Below are 9,765 nucleotides of genomic sequence, written 5' to 3'. Positions count from 1 at the left end.
TATTCCCACACTTTGAATGGTCATTATCTTAAAACTGCCTCAACGGCATCCAATGTCAGTGACTAATCAGTTGTCATTTTGGTCCATGCTATATCATTCAATTGTTCATATAATCCTGACAACATGGCTCTCAGGTGGGGGAATAATGTTTGACAAACATCTCTTGTTGATACTTGGCTCATTTCTTACATGTAGCTGTAACATTTTGGGCAACTTCTCAATTATTTTGTTTAAGACATTTTTCATCCAGCTCATCTAAGCCTAAGTTAGTGTTCATGTTAACTTTTATGACTGCCTGTTTATTGTACTTTTTATAACTTATTTTCAATGACTTTTTCTCAAGAACCATTTGGATAAGTATGTCTCCTCCTGAAATAGACTAATTCTTTTAGCTTGAGTTTTCTGTCTGTCCGTCTGTAATAAATTGTGTCTGCTCCATGTCTCTTTAACCTTTTGAAGGATTTGATATAACTTCCCACAAATGTACACCATATTGAGAGGAAGGGTTTATTATTATAACTGTTGAGCAGTTTCTGAACTTGACTGTATTATATCTTGCATTTACCACAAGCTGTTAAGTGAGCAATATAACATTGACCAATACAAGGAAATAAACCTTCTAGGTCACCATTTTGGAATAAAGTAATACTTAAAGCTCATATTTCCATAAGAATCTGCTCATATATAGTTTAAATAGCTTATACAAGTATATCAGTTCAACATAACATCAGATCCTCCACTGTTTCATGTTTGCAACATTTTTGCTTTAAACTTTGATTTATATATCATGACTTTTATGAACAAATACCAAACAGCAACTCACAGATCTATGCTCATTTGGGCAGAATTTTGTAAATCCAAGCATTGTCATTTGATATTCAATGCTTTTTGGCAAATTGGGGCATTTTCTGTCACATTAAAATCAATATTAACAATCAATCTCCAACTTCAATATTTTCATATTTTTTGTGCCCATTTTTGCCAATTATTTGTTTGTCTATTGGTATACATGTATGTTTATTCATACTGTTTGTCAAATTAACGAATGAATAAAATGTTTGAAATATTTGATTTGTTCATAACTTATTTAATATGACAAAAAGATGACCGCATTTTGTTTTATTTCACATCATGATCACTCATAGAGCGAGACTTGAAGAAGTATAGTGATATAGCCACAGGTGTTTGTCTGACTTTCTCCTACCCAAGAGGGCATGTGTTTGAATCCCAAGTTGGAAAACACAGTTCAAAGGTCAGTTGATGTATCCTGATTGCAGGCAAAGAGAAACACTCTATGATGGGCACCTGTAAAATAGAAGATACATAAATCTTTACTATTATCCATAAAACGTGAAAGTTGTTATTAAAATAAAAAAGAAATGGTCTACCATTTTTTTCAAATACAATTCTTGATAATATTTCTTGTAATAGCACACATTTATCTTAAGAGATAAACAAGAGGGTCATGATGACCCTGGATCGCTCACCTGAGTAATTTGAGCTACATGTTTCAAATGTCAAACTGATTCTAAAATATTAAGAAAGTAGGTCAGCAGGTCCCATTCATGGTCACTGAAAGTCAGTTTTAAAATCACTGTGCAAAACTGTATATGTCATCTAAATTTCAGGGCTGTATCTATAAAAAAACAATTGTAATTTCAACAACCAAAGTTGCCCGTTTATTATCCCCGTCATCATGGAGAGTGGGATCGGAGAGCCATCCCTACTTCTCCTTACAAAGGTTATATACATATAAATCGACAGTTTACAAAAGGAAAAGAGGTAATTTTGAGACCTGGACACTTTAAACCAAATTTGCCGAAGATCTATCAAGGGGTTCATGCGAAGAAAATGTTAAGTTTTTTTACTAATTTTAGCTCTGGTGGCCCTTAAAAGGGGCCAAACAAAATTATTTGAAAAGACCTGACAGAGGCCCATGCTAGGATGCTTCAGACTTGAAGATCCATCAAGCAGTTAATACGATCAAGTTGTTTAAAGGTTTTTCTATTTTTTGCTCTGGTGACCCCAAAACCATTTGAACAAAGTTAAGAGAGGACCATGTAAGGATGCTACATATCAAGTATGGAGTCATTCTGACCTTAACTTTCAGAGAAAAAGATGTTTAAGTGACAAGACAATGTAAAAACAAATGACCCCTGAGCAAGGCCAATTTGACCCCGGGACAATAATTTGAATACCTTTGGTGTAGGTCCACTAGGTAACACTATATACCAAATATGAAAGCTCTAGGTCTTATATTTTGGAGAAGAGGATTTTTAAAGTTTTATTATATAAGACTATATAAAAACAAATAACTTTCAGGGCGGGGCCAATTTTGACCCTGTGGCAATAATTTGAACAAATTTGATAGAGGTCCACAAGATGATGTTGTATACCAAATATCTAAGCTCCTGGCCTTACGGTTCTGGAGAAGAATATTTTGAAAGATTTACTATATAACACTATGTAAAAACAAGGACCCCCTAGGCAGGGTCAATTTTGACCCTGTGGCAATAATTTGAACAAATCTGATAGAGGTCCACTTGATGATGCTGTATACCAAATATCTAAGCCCTGGGCCTTACAGTTTCGGAGAAGAAGATTTTTAAAGATTTACTATATAACACTATGTAATAAAACTAGTGACCCCTGGGGCGGGGCCATTTTTGACCCCAGGAGAATAATTTGAACAAATTTTGTAGAGGACCACTACATGATGACACATACCAATTTTCAAGGTTCTAGGCCTTGTGGTTTGAGAAGAAGATTTTTAAAGTTTTCCCTATATAAGTCTATGTAAAACAAGTGACCCCCGGGGCGGGGCCATTTTTGACCCCAGGGGGATAGTTTTAACAATTTTGATAGAGGACCACTAGATGATGCTATATACCAAATATTAAGGCTTTAGGCCTTGTGGTTTTGGAGAAGAAGTTTTTCCTTTCTGTTGCCATGGCAACCAGAGTTCTGCATGGAATTCAATTCTTTAAACAATTTTCAAAGGGGACAACCCAAGGAACATTCCTGTGAAGTTTGGATGAAATTGGCTAAGCGGTTTATGAGGAGATGTCGTTTAAAGTAAAAGTTTATGGACGGACGGACGGACGACGGACAAACGGACGACGGACGGACGCCGGACAAATTGTGATCACAAAAGCTCACCTTGTCACTATGTGACAGGTGAGCTAAAAACAACACTACAGTACAAATTTGTTTTGTAAAAGCCATTTCTCAAATTCAAATGAAATGCCTGCCTTCACAGTGATATTTTGTATTGTGATTACATATATTGGTAAAAAATCGGTAGTTTGCAAGAAGCAGTACCAAGTATTTTCTTATTTCATACTATGTTTTAATGGCAATTGCATCTGTTTTTGAAAGACTGGGTCTTATAACAATAAAAAATCTAATAATTATCCTACTCCCCGATTACTGTTTGCATAGTTTTTGCAATAGCTGGTTTAATCATACGCTGAGATATATACAGTCATACCCAATGCTTTTCAGTGATGCAACACTGCATCTCAGATGACTGAGCTATTCTTTCAAAAGATTGCAATCAACAACAAACAAAGAGGATACTGTAATTGACAATAGGTATACCTATTTGTAATGACAAATGTCATTTGTATACTGGTTAGTATATAGAATTGTATATTAAAACATATTTGTGTGTTAACTTACATACCTTAAGATACAGTTCAAATAATATTCGCTAACTAAACTCTTTCTTAAATTTGTACTTCCGGGGTTTTCAATCAAATAGAACAAAGAATTAACGAACGTAATAGTACATTTACCTTTTGGGGGGTGTTTATTTAACATGTTAACGCCAAAACAATTATTATACACAGTACAAGCGATAAGAAATGAATATAGTTGGTATCGAATTGTGTCATAACCTGAAAACATTGCAATGTGACACAGAAACAGCTGTTTAAACGGGACAAACCTTGCCGTAGCAACCGTAGTCGACAAAAGGTTACCACCCACTATAATTATTAAAATAAATAGTAAATATCTATTTTGATTATTCGAAAAGCGAAGCAGATCAAATCACTATTTGCGATTTTTTTTAGTACTCACATCTACGGTATGTTTACATTTTTAGTCCGATTCTTCCCCCTTTTGAAGAGTAATTACGTACGAAAGCGTTGATTAAACGGTCGCAGAAATCATCGTACGCAACTTCGTACGAAGTGATCGCTTGCTTAACATGCATTCATAAAAAATAGTTATGCATGACGAAAGTTGGAGCTTGAAATTTATAACCAAACTGTCAATAGTTGATAACAACGACGATTTTGAAAGCAAGCAGCTCTCCCTGTATATTTTTCTGCACATACACCAGAGGCACCGTCCCTCAGCACTTTCAGTGCTTTGATTAACTTTCGCAAGAGTTTAAAGGTCCCCCTACTGTTACGTTTATGCCTCAGGAGGAACAATTAATTCATTCCATATTTTGTTACATCATAGGGTGGAGTCTTATGCTCTGGGACTGGTTACATTCTTCAGCCTGGTTAGGCAAAGCAGGCAATACAGCAACATGTACACTTTTGTTAATAAGATATATAAATATTTTGTTAATAAGATATAAATATTTTTATTTTTACTATTAATAATTCTTAATCTGACCTGGGGCGTCCCCTGTGGTTGGTTATATATGAGCATTTTCATGTACAGGTGCCATTTACCACCCCTTTTATTATTTTAAATCACAAATCCAATTACACCATTAACCACATGGACAGCTGCAAGTTATAATTCAACTCCAGAAACGGGACAGTACTATTTATTTCTGACGTTTCCATGTCAAAGGCATTTTTTTTTAAAATACCATTATACTTAAAAAAAACAGGTAAAAGCACTGAGGAATAATCCTCAGTGCATACCAGCACTCACAACCACTATCATTGCATTAATAGGGGAGGTTTAGGAAACTTGTTGGTATGCGATCCTTCAATTTATTGAATTTCAAACTAGCCAGATTACATACTGTCAAGAAAATATATGTTATACTTGTAGGCTGAGCCTGAAAAAAATTATGATGTTGATAATTTTATTGATATATTTTTGCTGTTCCTTTCACCCATCATTTAATGGGTATAATTGTAAGATGATATCTTTTAAAAAGATGACTAATAATTGACTTCAGATTTTTATTTACTGTGTTAAGACATCAATATAATTTATAATCCAAAGCATCCACGCTACAGTAATTGTAGTTAAACTGAGTAAATGTGACTGTGTGAATAAAAGTGCTGTTTTATGAGTTAATGTTAATAAACGTTTTAATTTCATATCAATCAATACATCAATTATAATTATTTAATATGTGCATTTTATTATACTGTTAAAATGTGTTATTGAAGAATATAGTTCTCCCTATAGTGTGCGGTGTAATTATATATAATAATTCATAATTTAACATCAATTCTTTGTTGTTTTATGTTCTTATTAGTAGTGTTGAACATGATATAAATATATATTCATCATTTACTCCCAGTGCTACGTTATTCTACAGTTTTCTTCATAGTATAGTACATTCTTGCATTTTTAATTATATGAGATTTTATAAATTGCAAATAAAAATCATCTCTAGTCTATAGATTTGTATGTGTTATTTTACGAAATTTAAGAACAATTTTTGCCAATAATCAACTATCAACGTTATTGTTACAATACACAATACATCTTCCCAACCCCAACACCATACCATTTACATCACAACAAACGATTTCAGATAAGGCCACGCCCATATAACATAACCAACCAATAACTAACCATACAAAATTTATAGTTATTAAGCATTCATTCATACCAGCCCCTGATGTAACTTACTATTGTATTTACCTTCAGACCAGAACTTTACCTTCAGACCAGAACCCATAAGAATCTAATTCACACCTTCATGTTATAATTGCATTCATCTAAATGTAAGTAAGTAAGTAAGTAAGTAAATTGTTTATTATAGTGACATGTGTATATAACATAATTACATTTTCAATACAAACATATAGTACATTTTACACCCGGCCCATCGGACCTATAAGTCACCTAAATATTAACGTTAAGTAAAGCATATATTTATAGTTATACATTTTAAATTTGTATGTAACAGTGCAGTTAATCTGGTATAGGTAATCAAGTTTATACATATATAGCATCTATGAGTTATAAATATGGAGATTGTTCAAAGAGGTAATAATTTCATTCGATAAAGATTAAATGAAAAAACGAAAGCAAACGTGTACATGCGCAAATATATGGAGGCAAAATAAATAAACATAAACATGTATATTGAATAGAAACACAATGTCATTCATGCGTTAAGAATATAACGTATTTCTCCTTATGGTGTATGCCTTCACAATATATTTTGCTAACTGTCTGACATGTTTTTGCATGAGATATGTGATTTTGCCTGTATCAGAGAGGTTTACAAATTCATCGTTGGACATAAGTGGTCCTAAACATGTAGTTCTTGCAGCATTGTACAATTGACATTTTAGGACAAAATGGCACTTGTTTTCCACTTCTTCGGAATCACAAAGTTTACAGAGTCTGGAGTTGACTGGTTCACCTAAATAACGGCCTGTTTCTATTCGTAGTGGCAATATACCAGTCCTAATTTGAGCAAGTAATGAACGTTCGTTCTTCTTAAGAGCCAAGCTCAAATACTTTTCACATTTAAATTCTTGTTTAAATTCACGGTATGTTCGTAGTTTTGGCATGGATCCTACATCTGTTGACCAAATGTTATTAATGTAATGATTTCGCACAAGCATATGCACAGTCGGGATTTCAACAGGTAGCTTAACATTGAATTTATCCAATAATCCGATATGCATCATGATGTCCTTGACCTCGCTTGACCAGTTTGTAGTACATCTGTTATAGTCTGTTTCAAATACTTGCGCGCATAGCCGGTCTCGGTCCATTAGCACGAGTCTATTCCAGAGGCGTAGCATATTACTCCATCTGCGGTAGCGGGTGGGAATCAATCCGGTGTCCCGGGTTAGGGCGGGTATTGGAGCAAATCGATGAACAGCAAGAGCGTAACGTAGGGCACGGTTTTGGACGTTATCTGATGATTGAAATTGCTTGTATCCCCACACCGAACTACAGTAATCCATGACGGGCACAACACATGCGTTATACAATTTTTCATAGGGTTTAAATCCAAGGTCCTTCAGTGTGTGTACTTTACTGATGACACTTCCAAGTGCTCTGCCGGCCCCTTTTGAGAGACCTTCACAAGTGAACGAGAAGTCGCCTTTATCTTGGAAAACGATACCGAGGTATTTGTATTTGTCCACGATTTCAAGGACATTTTCACCGATGTGGAAATTAAACTGTGTTCGTTGAGTACGTCCTTTCCGGAAGTGCATGCATTTTGATGTTGACGTATTAATCATCACACGCAACGTTTACACCAGCTGTTGAGAACATCTAGCATTGACTGCAATTTTTCCTCACTGTCGGCCATAAACACTATGTCATCAGCGTACATGAGCATCGATACCTGATTTTCTCCAATAGCTACGCCACAGCCCAGGTCATTTATTTCCTTGACGAGATCGTTGGCGAAGATGGCAAAAAGTGTCGGCGAAAACGTGCAGCCCTGTTTCACGCCTGTTACACAGTCAAACCAGTCGGTGTGAGAGTTATTTATCCGGACACAGATGAGGAACTGGCATAAATATTCTTGACAGAGTTGTAGAACTTTCCATCTACTCTAGTCAGCAACAGTTTGTACAATAGCATGTCTCGATCAATATAATCAAAACAACGTCGCAGGTCGATATATGCCGCAAAGACGTTCTTGTTGTTTCTAACAACACTATTTAAGTTGAATACATGATCTTCACACGATCAATTTGCCCAAAATCCGTTTTGTTCATACGCAAGAAGATTTTCAATTTCAAGGTACTTCGAGAGCCATTTATTCAAAAATGCAGTATACATTTTGCTAACGCACGACAAAAGGCTAATCCCTCTATAGTTCATTGGTATTCGTTTATCAGATTGAGGATCCTTAAGCATTGGGTAAATAATAGCCTTTCTCCATGTTGAAGGGATAATGCTGGTGTCGAACACTAATTGAAATAATTGCTGTAGCACGGCAATAACTGGTGGGTTTTTCAATACGTCATGCGGTAAATTGTTTATTCCGCAGGCCGAATCAGATTTACATTTCTGTATTATAAATGCTATCTCTTCTAATGAAATGTTGTTATTCAATGATTCGTTCGTTTCATATAGGGGATAATTTATATTGTTCTCAAGTAACAGTTTATGTAATTTTGCACGGTTGTAATGTTCATTGTCGAAATTATCAAATTCCTGGCAATTGTACAAGTCTTTGAAGTCCTCTTTCCACCGGTCAAACACTCTGTTTTCATCACTCGTAACAGATCCGTCGGCTTCGTACACTTCAGTAGGGATGCGCGAGTCTCTCCGTGGTCCCAGCGCTTTGATTGTGCTCTGAAACTCTTTGGGGTTATTTGCCTCAAAGGTCTCGATTTCAATGGCTTTGTCCTTTCTATAAACACGTTCTGTTCTATGGAGAGTCTTGTCAAACTTATTCCTGGCTGTAACATATTCCGAGTGCAGACGTACTCTTAATGTCCTGTCATCCCTGCACTTAAGGAATCTATTTTCACGCTCTCTGAGCTCATTCCAAAGATCTTGCAATTCGTTGTTCCAGAATGGTTTTGTGTGTTTCAGTCTTTTTGATGTTCTTTTTGAACTTGACAATTTCGGAATTTTATCATTCATTTCAACTAAAATCACATCGCAAAGAGTTGTGTATAGACTGTCAATAGATTCTTGAGTCTCCCTTGAGTTTTCTATTTGCATGATAAGAGAAAGTAAAGCAGTTCTGACCCTCTCACTGTCCATGAAGTCAGACGGGATACGCCGAAGGTTAAATCGAGCTTCGCGTGGGGTCTCTGTAGCAGTATTTGTACCAGATAAAGGTGCACTATAGCCCGTGTCAATATTTACACTTAATGCGCAGTGATCAGGAACGCGTGAACGCTCACTCAATAATCCCTGTAATCCTTGTTGATCAATAATGTCATGGGGGTTTATAACTTTAAAGTTTTTACAGCGCTGATAAATATCGTGTGGGACACAAATAAAATCAACAACAGCTTTCCCTTTTCTCGAAATAGACGTAAAGTTATCTAGATCACGTTGAAAACGGCCGTTTAATACACAAAACTTGGAGTCACATAAGAATTCAACGAAATCATGGCCGTGCTGGTTTACAGTTTTATCAATAACCTTTCTCTCCGGTATGGAGTCGCATTCATTAAGTAAATCTGATAATGAGCCTATCCTGGCGTTAAAGTCCGAACATATAACCATCTGGTCACAGTTTGCATGCGGGTATATCTGCGTTAGAAGATGCGCAAAGAAGCCCTGCGCATCTCGTCCTCGTGTGGATCCTTCCAGTGGCAAATAGCACGAGAATACAATAAAATCGGACTGCGTAGCTTTATTTGTGAAGTTAACAGCTAGAATTCCGTCGTAGGCTCGGTCAACCACGCTAACATCATAGTCATTTATAATCCGCTGTTTTACCAAAAGTCAGACAGTTCCATGTTCCCCCCGCCTTGAGCGACGTCACCGTCGCCACTATACTGATGCTCGTTGTAAAGAACACTGTTGGCCTCGTTCAGAACCTCGCTTACACTTAAGTCTTTGTCGCTGCCGTCTGGACTTCCGCACCGCCCCTGCTTAAACGTTAATCCTTCGTCG

The sequence above is a fragment of the Mya arenaria genome, chromosome 5 (assembly GCF_026914265.1).
Source record: "Mya arenaria isolate MELC-2E11 chromosome 5, ASM2691426v1".
Classification (NCBI taxonomy): Eukaryota; Metazoa; Mollusca; class Bivalvia; order Myida; family Myidae; genus Mya; species Mya arenaria.
The sequence above is the reverse complement of the archived record's forward strand: the minus strand, read 5'-3'. Positions refer to the sequence as shown.